Below are 12,881 nucleotides of genomic sequence, written 5' to 3'. Positions count from 1 at the left end.
ACTACACTGGGGAAAGGGCAAATCCAAGTGGTTCGCTTCCCTGTGATTGCAGAATAACCCTGAGGAGAAGTGTGGTGTGTGTGTGTGTGTGTGTGTGTGTGTGTGTGTGTGTGTGTGTGTGCGTGTGTACATAGGTCTGCTTTCATTCATCGAATTTACACTTACCCAAACCACTAAAACGAGAAGCTTTCAACATAATACCAAATATTTTTTTCTCAGAACCAAACCACCAAAAAAAAAAAAAAAAAAAAAAAAAAAAAAACCAACATTAACCTGTGTGTGTGTGTGATCACACTTTAAAGTGTGATCTACATAGGTCTATGATGTACATAGGTCTGCTTGCATTCATCGAATTTACACTTACCCAAACCACTAAAACGAGAAACGACTTCAACGAATCACCAATATTTTTCTCAGGGAACCAAACCACTTGGCCAAAAGGACAAAAAAAAAAAAAAATCAGACACAAATTAACCCAATTGAAGTGGGGGGGCAAAGATCACACTACAGTGGGGTAAGGGTAAATTTCCTATCCCCACTGTACTGCAAGATCTCCACTGCAAATGTCGAAAAGCAATATTTTTTTGTTGAATACTGCAGTGTGATCTCCATTCCATAGTTCTGTGCACTAACGGAGATATGCAGTACCGATGTTTCAACTTTCACTGATGTCGGCCTTCGATGTTAGCAGCTTTCGTTTATTTCATCTCAATGTTTTTTAAGATTCCATGATGTAGTATTTCGATGGACTGAAGTAGACCTATATATATATATATATATATATATATATATATATATATATATATATATATATAAATGTATATGCACACACACACACACACACACGTATATGAAAAAAATGCTGTACCTACTCTGTTAAGCAACAACTTTTTTTCACCAGTGAAAAAGTACAGTTTTGTACCTACCATAAATGTAGATGTTCTACTGGATCACAGTCATAACCTGTGGTCATTGTCGCCTGGAGCTGACGCCAGTAGCGTAGTTACTTAAGCATGATACCGCGCATACATATCCTTCTTCTTTCTCCCCCCCAGAGTCAGAGGATAGTAAACACCCAACCACAAACTATACATCTACATTTATGGTAGGTACAAAACTGTACTATGTTCTTCGCCTCACATTGCTGCAGTCATAACCTGTGGGTAGAATCCCAAAGCAAAGGAAAGGAGGCTGGCAAATTACAGTAGCATTAGAGCTGCTAACTAACCCTGTAAAAAACTGCAGGCAAACCCAGCCCTGGACTTGGAATAAAGAGGAAGATGGTAATGCTTATAAAAAGTGTGTGAACTCCAAGTAGCTGCCTCCAAAAATAAATATAGCTAAAAGCAGTAGATGTGGCAGTAGCCCTAGTAGAATGAGGCCTGATCCCAGCAGGAACATCCTTCCCATGATGAGAATAACAAAAGCAATACATTGACCAATCCACTTAGAAATAGTCTGCTTTGAAACAGCCTTCCCTTGTAAACCCAAAGCAAAGAAACAAATAACTGTTGACTCTGCAGGTTCAAAAGGAGGTAAAGTAGCTTCTCCAACACATATTCTTTGCCCTCTAAGAAATTGTTTTGAAGGGTGGTGAAGAAAAAAAGGAGGAGGTCACATCAGCAGCATGAACCTTCACAGAAGAGAATGACAAACCCCTTGTCAGTAATAATTCAGTAACTGCAGCAGTGCAAAACAAAAATCTCTTCCATTTATCAGCATAAACAAACCTGTTGAGGAAGCTGAGACCCCACACCTCCATTATTTGACTGGGACAACAAAATGGAACCTGTGTGGCAAAGCAAGGGGAGGCTCTGAATTAAAAAAGAAATTTGCTCCCTGAGCTCCATCCTTTGCTGAGGAGGGCACATCCGCATGCCTTTGAAAAAGGTGTGGTGTGAAAAAAAACTTGTTGTATTTATTATATATTATATCCTTTTGTCCTGAATGACCAAATGCCAGTTTTGTTTGAAAAGTCCCAACTTTCCCAGGAGAGGGGCTGCTAAAGAAGGGAAGAGCTGACCCCTGCCCCTCACCAGAAGACTGAGCAGGAAACTCCAAGTCCTAGGTCTGAAAGAACCCTGGTGTGTGGGCTCTGCCTCTACCACGCCTAGACCTGCCCTACTGATAATCCATAGAAGATAAGAGAATCCTCTCCTCTAGCAACCAAACTATAACTACTTAGGGGGGGCTGCACCCGCATAAAATCCCTCCACCCTGCATAGACTTCTTTTTTCTTTTCCATCTTTTCAAGGACTTTCCACCAGGAGGGACCAAAAAGTACTTCCCTTGATGTAGCAGCCACCCTGATGTAGCCTGAAAAACATCGAAACCACTGTGTAAGATGCTTGCCAGCAATCTGATGCATGAACCAAACCCTGGAGCTCCTCCACACTCTATACCCTCAGATAAGCATCCAACCTTAGATTTCAATTGAATTACAAAAGTTCTGATACTTCATTTTCCCCACCTATCTAAAGCTCTAGAATCTTTATCAAAGGAACTGGATTCGGACTTTTGTACAAATATTTATGTGCTTCTGGGAACTCTATAATATCTGTCTGGCTTAACAGGGGCAGGAGGCAAGAATCAGGATTAAGGAAGATTCAGAAAAAAAATCTGAACAACATCTAATCTAAGACATAGGAAAAATCCTGGCCCTCCCACTTAAAATGTTCCATCATGGATGAAGTCTCAGATTTCTCAGCTGAGGAATCAGAGTAGTCAGAGGAATGATCCATTCCTCTAAATCTGCCTCCACCCTAGGCCTTTTCTCTGCCGGAGGATCCGGCATGCATGTTATTTACACCTTTTACCAAAAACAAGCCACACAGTCTAATCTCGTATCTGTTTAATGCAATTAACTTTTTCTGACATCCAGATGAAGAACATCTAAGTGCAAACCAAAGTTCACTAAATCATTAATATGGTACGTTTCATAGCAAGCCTGTTGTTCCAATGTCAATATGCACATTCTTGAAGGAAATAAAATGTGAGAAAATAAAAATTCTGAAAGCTGTCACTATATAACGAAACATTATTTTCCCGAACATCTGCTGTATTGCCAGGAATTTGTTTATACAGGTGTAGAGGGTAACAGTGACCTCTACTGGTTCACTAGGCTAAGTTCTACTGTAGTATGAACAAATTTCCAGGTACTGCATTTAAAACAAGAAAATGGAAACTAAAAGTCACACATAATTTAACTATACAGAGTCAGTGAAGTGAACAATAGATAATTTTCAAATGTATTTCGTGCCCCCTTTGTGCTTTAAATCCTCTTAAGTTAACAAGAAAATGCATACTTGATAAAATACAGCAGAACAGATCAAGCAAAGTTAGGATGCTCACTAAATACAGAAATATTAAGATATCTGATGTAAATACAGTACATGGGAGCCATCCATTTCTCCCAGTTTACTTGCCAGGAATACCAACACTACTGCTGATCATATGTTAAGCTTTTTCATCCAGTCCTGCAGTCAGCAACAACCAATGTCTAAAGGAAATCTGAATTATGATAAAGAAACATACACAGAGTTCAAGTTCACCAGAGTGCTGCAGTTAGGCCTATGTAACTGCCCCTTCCTATTCCCTATTTTTTTCAACCTTTTCTAGGTATCTTTAAACTCCTTCACAGATCTACACTACACCGAAGCATTCAAGGGCCTCACTAATCTTTCTGTGAAGTAATACTTTCTGATTCTGTCTTAAATCTTCCTGCCTCAAGTGCCACCTGTGCTTCTACCTCCCCCTATCAAGCGTCAGTTTCACTTGTATGTCATTAAGCTTCGTTCCCAATAATGTGATGTGTTCACAGTGTTGTGAGCCATTCTTCATATGCATTTCTGCAATTCCCCTTAGCATTTTAGTGACCTCACTATACAAGCACAACTACAGTGATGTTACTCTTAAGATATTGCCTCCAGAACACAATACAATATTCAAGAGGAGTCTTTACCAGTATCCTATGTAACAGAAAGATCATATATACGTGCCACCCATATTCCTCTTGATTCACCCAAACATTCTGTTGCCCTTACCCCTTGTCATCTATTACCATACAACATGGTTCAGTTTGAGTAGATCACAACAGCTACCTTTTTTTCTCCGTCAGTTCTAGAGATACTTAGAAAATATGAGACATCCCTTGATTAACATCCTCCATGAATAACATGACCTTAGAGTCTTGCTATTTCCAGTAACCCTTGCTTTTATTCTAGTGTTCAGAAGTTCTACGGCAAATACATACATCAAATTTGCTTCTGCTGAGAACAGTCTCCAGTCAATTCTGCTCCGCAGTCAGCAAGGTACTAAATGCAAGCTTACTGCCTCCCCACCCCTTTTCTAACAAGGGCAAGCTCTGTGAAATACTCCCTTACCACGACTTCTTCAATGCAAGATTGTTAATGGTGCCACGAGCAGTGGTGTAATTATTGTTGGGATGACTAGCAGAATGACTGCAAATTTTCACCAGGGATATATGGAGCAAGTCTATTTAACAGAGGCTATTGTTAATCTCCCACACTACTGGGTGATGTGATTGAGCTTCTTGATGGTCTCCTTTAGGAACATAGGAACAATACCAGGCAAATGATCACAGGGACTATATAACAGACATAGTCATATACACCTTTAAGAAGACAAAATTAAAAATTCTTGCCCCTCCTTTACAAGTACTTAATAGTGTCCAACTCCCAATTCAAGTAGGGCCATACATGCTAACCCTGGTGTAAATTTATGTCTACCCATCCAAAGACTCATCTTAAAAGCAAGCAATGTAGGGCATTACTTAATCTGTAGTGTTAAGCTATTGGATAGGCTAGGAATATGTTAAGTTAGGAACCTATCCTTCCAGCAAGTCTTGTCCACTTACTGGTATAAATTTAGATCTCTAGTTCGGGTGTTTGCAAGGTTATTGATTTTACAAAGAAATAGGAGGTGAAATAGGACTGGGCTTCTTACAGATCAAAAAGCGATACAATACCAAAGGCACCACAGAGCACATGGTAGGATACTGAGTATAAGGAGAGTTCAGCAAATCTATTGCATTAGTTGAAGGCCTTTAATTTTTTTGTTAAAAATTGTTGAGACTTTTCCACTTCAGTAAGAAGCTTGATTTTGGACATACCAGACAGGGAAATGTACTCAATGATGCATCTGATAAGAAAGGAGTACAGTGGTAAGACAATGTCCTTTGATCTTGAAGATGTTCCCTTGGAAATTAACTGGGCAGAATAGAAGGATTTTCTGACAATGGTGAAAATTTGATAATCAAATGAGACAATCAGTCCACATAAGTACCCAGGTATCTTATGACTCATCTGTTTTAAAAGGAGTACCACTTCTAACACAGGAGGTAGAATAGCCTTTTTGCCAAATCCTGTCATGCTGCACTTTTCTTAGCTTGAGACCATTATCAGTACATCAGATATGTAAATACTACAACAGCACTTTTTGGAACAGTTTGGTGTCAGTGGATGAGCGGGTAACAGTGCCCAGCCTACAGTCATCAGCAAACTTCATCAATCACATTTCAGTAATACTGGCTTTGATGTCTGCAAAATAAATGCCAAACAAAAGGGGGTCCAGCACCGATCCATACAGTACTCCACTAGTTACAATTTTATGCTCAGATAGAGTTTTTGTCCAACCAATTGACCTAACTCCATACATTTAGCATGAGCCCCACACATTATACTAATACATCAAATTCTCTATTAGACTGGATCTTGGTATCAGACCCTAGCAAATACTGCATCACAGGTAGAATGTCAGACTCTCTCAGTGATCATCTCCTAATCTATACAACCAGACATCTCACACAGCCAGTTAAACAGAATATTTATAAAGCAACACATAACCTTTCTAAGATTAACCCAGAAATGTTCATTACTTCACTTTCATCTTTTAACTGGAACTTCCTAAAAATACCCTTCTTAGACGATGCTGTATTTGAATTCAGTACAGCTTTTCTAAATATCCCAAATAGCCTTGCACCACCTAGAAGGAAGAGAATGAACAATAATGCAATTTGACTGTCCAAAAATAGTTGAATGCGAAATCAGAATAGAGAAAAAGCATAGAAAGAATGACAAAAATGTAAAACACCTCAATATCTTGAAAACTTCAGAATGCTTTGCAATCACACTAAAAAGCAAATTAAAGAAGACAAAATACTATACTATTATAACATTCAGGATAATACTAAACACGACCCTAAAAATTTTGGACATCCATTAAAGAAATCTTACATCCCAGCCAAAAATTCAACTCAAACCCCTCTCCTGATAACTCAACCACTAAAAACTGCAATACAAGTCAACTCTTATTTTATAGACACTACAGCATCACTAACTAAGGATTCCCTCAGCATCTAATCCCAACCCTACCCAACAGCCACATATCACCACAGCCACTTTAACCTTCAAACCTGTGCTCACATCCTATATAAAACTACTCAAACTACGCTCTTCTTCAGCTGATGACATTCCAAGTGAGTACCTAAAAATAGCAGCCAATAGCATTGCCAATTCTGTCTCATTCCTTACAAATACTGTCTCATTCCTTACAAATAGGTTAATCCAGGAACTCCAAGTTCTCTCTCTCTGGAAAAAGTCACACACTATTCCACTGCACAAAGGAGAAAATTCAAAAGACATTAATAACTTTAGACCTATAGCAATCTAATCTCCCCTCTCCAAAACACTTGAAAAAAGTATTAAAAAACAATTGCCAGACTATCTCCTGCAGGAAGAACCCATTTCCTATACAACAAAACTTCCATCCTTCCCATAGTACTAGTACTGCCCTTCTAACCTATATAGATATGGTCAATAAAGCTAGAGATAATGGCAAGCTGGTCTCTTCCTTGTTTCTAGATTTGTCTAAAGCCTTCGACAGAGTTTCTCACACCAAATTTCTACTTCAAATGTCCTCACTAGGTCTCTCTCAGCAAACCCTTCTGTGATTCAAAAGCTACTTGTCCAACAGGTATCAGTCAGTAAAATGGCACTCCATGCTCTCTACTTACCTCCAATTCACTAACGGTGTACCACAGGGCTCTATCCTTGGTCCCCTCCACTTTGACATTTTCACCAACACCCTCTATACTTTCACATAACAGGCTACCCTAATACAATACTTAGGTGACTCCACTCTCATTTGCATATCTGACAATGTGGTACACTACACCTCTAAACAATTACTCAGGAAGCTTCAACAGCCACTGAAACATGGCTTCGTAACTCACAACGCATGCTCAACATGAAAAAGACCAAAAAGAGTAGAATGCTAATGCAAGATGGAGAAAAAGTATGGAAAGAATGGGAAAAATCTAAAACACCTCAATATCTTGAAAACTTCAGAATGTTTCACAATTGTACTAAAAAGCAAATAAATGAAGACAAAAAAACTGTACTGTAATAACTTTCAAAATAATACTAAACACAACCCTAAAATATTTTGGACATCCATTCAAGAAATTTTACATCCCAGCCAAAAATTCAACCCAAACCCTTCTCCCAATAATTCACCACTCAAAACTGCAAAGCAGTTCAGTTCTTATTTTATAGATAGTATAGCATCTCTAACCAAGGATTCTTCAACATCTAATCCTAACCCTACCCAACAGCCACATATCACCACATCCACTTTCACCTTCAAACCTGTGCTCACATTCTATATAAAACTACTCAAACAACGCTCTTCTTTAACATTTTTACCAACACCTTCTACACATCCACAGAACAGGCCACCCTAATACAATACACAGATGATTTATTCTCATCTGCACATCTGACATGGTACACCTCCAAAAAATTACTCAGGAAGCTTTAACAGCTACTGAAACATGACTTTGCAACTCACAACTCATGCTGAACCCAAAAAAGACCAAACAACTATTTTCCCCCAAATCCCTCTCTCATGAAAAAATAAAATTTAAAACCCTCTTTCTCTCAATAATACAACCACTGAAGTCACTTCTCATAGCAAACTATTCGGTGTGACAGTGGATGATAATGTTACATTTGACCTGCATATAGGTTCACAGGTAGGTACTAGGCTATTGACCCTAGGGCCTATACAAGCCTAGCCAAAAAGGTACCATGGCTTTCGCCACCCAAGAAAATTATTATCCTATGCCCCTGTCAAGCAGAATCACAGAAGTGATTCCTGGGGTGACTTTCCTACTACCCATCCAATCATCAAGAGTTTTCTTGAAGAGTGCTAATGAGGAGCTCTGTTTGACATAGATAGGTAGTCTGTTTTAGAGTATGGGAAGTCTCTGGGACAGGAATCCATCTCTCCAGCATGTTCTGTTTATTGTGGTGACAAGGTTTAGGTCCCTAGAGCGTGTAGCTTGTAGGGATTGGGATTTAAGTGGAGCATGTCCAACAGCTCTGGGTTTGACATAGCTTTATATATTAGGCAGAGATCACCTCTGAGTATGCGACATGCGGTGGAGTAAAGCTGGAGTATTTTGAGTCGGTCTGCATAAGGCATCTGTTTGAGGCCAGTAATCATCTTTGTGAGGTATTTTTGCAGCCTTTCCAGTTGTTGCAGATGTCTTGTGAGGTACATACCACAAGGGGCATTGCACTCTATAATGGGTCTAATGAGTGAAGAGTAGAGGGGAACAATTACCTCTTTTTCTGAATGAGAAACCTTTTGTGATGAGGTGTGCCACATAGAAGGATTTCATGACCACTGTGGCTATGTGATTATCAAAGGAGAGACTACTGTCCACCTGTGTCGCAAGGTCTCTTATCACACTTTCTGTGTTAAGTAGACTACCGCCTATGTGGTAGTTCATGGGTACAGAGTTTTTACCAAAGGGGATGACAATGCACTTTTTGGCATTGAGCTTGAGACCATGGCTTTGACAACAGGCATCTGTCTCAGTGAGGCCCTTTTGTAGGATGTCCAAATCATTAGGAGTTTCGATTATGACTCCTAGTTTGCAGTCATCTGCGAATTTAGTTAGCCAAAGACCTTCTGTGTTAGCCTGTACTTCAGAGAAGTAGATACCAAACAGGAGAGGTCCCAGGACTGAACCCTGTGGTACTCCAACTTGTCACTGGTCTGAAGTTTGATTTGGAGTCTGCTACTTTCACAGTGTGGGCCCATGTCAGTAAGCCAGTTGGCAACCCATCTTGTGACATACGGATCTATACCTAGTTTAGTGAGTTTAGCTATAATTCCAGAGTGGGGGATGGTGTTGAACACCTTGGCGAGATCTAGATAGGCTGTGTGAACCACCTTACCCTCGTTTATGGCTTTGGTGATTGCTTCAAAGAAGTCTATTAGGTTTAGGAGACATGATCTGCCTTTTACAAACCCAAACTGTGTGGGGTCCAGAGTTTGGAGATCTCCAATGTCTTTGTTTATGAGTTCCATGATGATACATTCTATGGCCTTACAGACCAGGCTCGTCAGGCTAATGGGGCGGTGGTTCCTAGGGTCTGTTGTGCCCCCCCCCCTTTGTGGAGTGGGATAACCGTCGTGGTGCACCATTCAGGGGGCACAAAGCCTGAGTTGAGGCTATGATTGAACATGGTACTTAGGTGGGGTGCCAGTTCATTCTGGAGTTCATGTAGAAGGCAGCCTGGGATGTTGTCAGGTCCCATGGATGCTGTGTTCTTGGCTTTGGAGAGTGAGGTTTTTACCTGTGCAGCCGTGATTACAGGAACTTTGCATTCTTCCGGTATAAAGATGGGCCCTTTAGGGGATGAGTGGGTGGTAAAGTTAGCACTGAACCTATCTGCCAGGATGTTGGTAATATCAGTTGGTTCTGTATATTTAGTGTCATTGTGCTGTAACTCAGAGAAGATCTGAGTGTTGCCATTGAGATTCTTGACATAGTTATAGAATGCTTTGTGGCTGTTTTTAGAATCAGAGGCGATTTTGTTTTCATAACTAACTTTGGAGGATTTTATGAGGTATCTCAGCTTCTGTTCCTCCAATCGTGGGATTTTACTCTTTTTTGCAACAGTTTCTTTCTTCTGTTGTAGAGTTTGTTTATGGCAGAAGACCACCAGATTGGCTTCCGTTTTTGGAGGATAGCATCTTGGTTCTGTTAGGGATAGCATGATCCATGCACTCGTGTAAGTGCTTATAAAGTGCATTTGTGTAGGATTCAGCAGTCGTACCTCTATTGTCCATCTGCATGGTTGTCGTGAAGTTTGCCACTTCTGTCTTAAGAAGTGTGAAGTTGGCTTTGAAGAAATTTTTTACGGTTGTTTTCCTAATGGGGGGTGAGAGCGGGATGTGGATGTCTAGGGTGATTAGCTTGTGGTTGCATCTGACCAACGAGGAGCTGACCTCTGGTGTGGAACACCGGCCGCCCATGTTGGTGATGACCAGGTCTAGGATATTGCTGCCCCTAGTGGGGGTGTGGATAAGTTGATCCAAGGCGTTGGAATTGATGATTTCCAGAAAACGTTGAGCAAAAGAGTTGGTGCACGAGTAGTTTTCCCAGTTAATGATGGGGTAGTTGAAATCACCCATTATTAGGGTGTCAGATTGTACCTTAATATTTTCCAGTGTATCAAGAAAAGAGGAGTGGGAATCCTGGGGCATGGTGGGGGGTCTGTAGCAAGCTACTATCTGGATTGCGGTTTTGCCCAGAGTTTGTTGAACTTGGATAATCTCGGATGCATTATGCTGAGAAACTAGCTTGGAGGTGTGGATATCCTTAATGAATATGGACACGCCTCCACCTTTAGTGTTTCGGTCTGAGTTTGGTGGCCGAAAGGTGTGGTATGAATTATAGCCTGGTAATGCAGGGGTGCTCTCTGGAGCTTTGAACCAGGTCTCTGTCACTGCATAGATGTCAATGTTCTCCATTTTAAGGAGTGCCTCGAGTGAGTGCATTTTGAGGTTTAGACTTCTAGCACGGAGTAGCATTACCCTCAGAATTTTGCTTGCTTGTACCGGTTACGGTGGTGAATTTGTCATTTGAACCGTGCCTAAAAAGGCACTATAAGAGCCTTTGCCAGTATCCGGAATCCCAAGGGCGACAGGTGCAGGCCATCTCTGGCAAAGCAGCGTGGTCTGTCGATCATGTCATCCCAGGCAGACAGATACCGGATTCCCTTAGAATGACACCAGAAGCTTAGACAATTGTTAAAGTCAATCATTTTGTCCTTGTACTGTGGTATCATTCTGGGTGATGGCAGGATGCTACTCAGGACTAGGGTCATACCTGCCTGAGCTACAAGATCGGAGAGCTCCTCCATGTCTCTTTTCATGTAGTCCAGGGAGGTACGTCTGAAATTGAGCTTCTACCCAGTCAGACTTTCTGGTAATCAAATGTCAATAAATAAATAAATATACATGTATATAAACACATGCACACAAGCAAAAATATGTATGCCTATATACTTGCCTAATACTGTACACTGACAAAGGGTTGTGATAACATGTTCATTAGATATTTTTATCACTATCCTATGTGCATCATTAGACATTTTCAACAGTTTATATGTCATCAACAATTCAGACACTAATTACACTGGCTCAGCTATATTATATTGTGTAGTTCACATAGTACATACACAAAAAATATCCCTTAGTCCCCACAAAAAAAAAAAAAAAAAACAATCCCCCAATAAATCAAAGCACTAGAAAATCAGAAATACAGCCAACCGACTGGAAAATGGCATTACCATCAAAATGGATCCGATTCTAAACATCTAATCTGAATAACTTTAAATGAACAAAAAAAATTGAACTATAAAAAACAGCATATTGGAAAATAACCCTCACTAGTCTACTGAAGTAATGCAATTAAATTACCAGAAAATACAAAACGTGAAATATTACTTGAGAAGTGAAGTACACCACCCATGAGAAAGCCCATCCATTAAAGCCTATGTAAAGTCCTGTTCAATAGGCAACTTATGCATTCAGCCCATCCCAGTGAAAGAAAATAGAAACAGTACTTTAAATGGATAATGGAATATAAAGCATCTAGACTGTGTGATACATGAACATAAAATACCTTGTACTGTAAGATTAGGTAACTTTTTCCCTCTTTCTTTCTGCATTCAAGTTATTAAGATTAGGTAACTTGATTTTGCCTACAGTTCAAGATATTTCATGCATCAAACCATATGTGTTTTGTGTGTGTGTGTGTGTGTGTGTGTGTGTGTGTGTGTGTGTGTGTGTGTGTGTGTGTGTGTGTGTGTGTGTGTGTGTGTGTGTCCGCGAGTGTATCTGTGTGATTATTCTGTAAGAACACACATATCCATTCTACCACACTTATGAGTTTCAGATGGCTTCTATAGTGACCCTTTGAATATCTGCTACCTTCAACTACATGGATATAAGTAGCCTGCCAGGCCTGTCTTCCATATCACTCGAGCATGCACACACACCTATGGACAATTTCACTTCTCTGAATTCGCCTAACACATATCTTTAGAATCTGGGAGGAAAACTAAGCACCCAGAAAAAAAAACAAGCAAACACAGGGAAAGCATGCAGGCTCCGCATGAAAAGCACTACAGATGAGAACCGAACTGGAGAACCTCTTGCTGTGAGGTGGTAATGCTACTTGATGAACCATTGTGCCACTCCCACAAAGAGTAATACAGATAGATAAATATATACACATACATTCTTATTTATGGAATCTGATACATGCTGCTGTTTAACTTGTGTAACAGTCACTGTGGGACATACTGTGAGAACAGGTCTTTTAAAATTATTACTATTTTTTTTTGTCAGTGTTTCTCCAAACTAATTTCCTCTTCTAATCTTAACATCGAGGGATGCAAAAAACTGAACACTCCAAGTGACTCCCTCAGAAAACAAGGAGTTTCCTTCTTTACCAGTAGTGATACTCAAACTTTTCATATGGCACATAGGGATCAATG

General features: G+C 40.1%; 1 protein-coding gene across 1 annotated transcript in view; it reads right to left on the bottom strand.

Moving 5' to 3' along the window:
• APAF1 (apoptotic peptidase activating factor 1) overlaps positions 1-12,881 on the bottom strand; it is a 2,040,921-nt gene that overhangs the window by 1,478,147 nt on the left and 549,893 nt on the right. The window lies entirely within an intron of this gene.

The sequence above is a fragment of the Protopterus annectens genome, chromosome 11.part0, assembly GCF_019279795.1.
Source record: "Protopterus annectens isolate FY-2018-M chromosome 11.part0, PAN1.0, whole genome shotgun sequence".
Taxonomy (NCBI): Eukaryota; Metazoa; Chordata; order Ceratodontiformes; family Protopteridae; genus Protopterus; species Protopterus annectens.
Note: the sequence above shows the minus strand (reverse complement) of the source record. Positions and strands in the feature narration are given on the sequence as shown.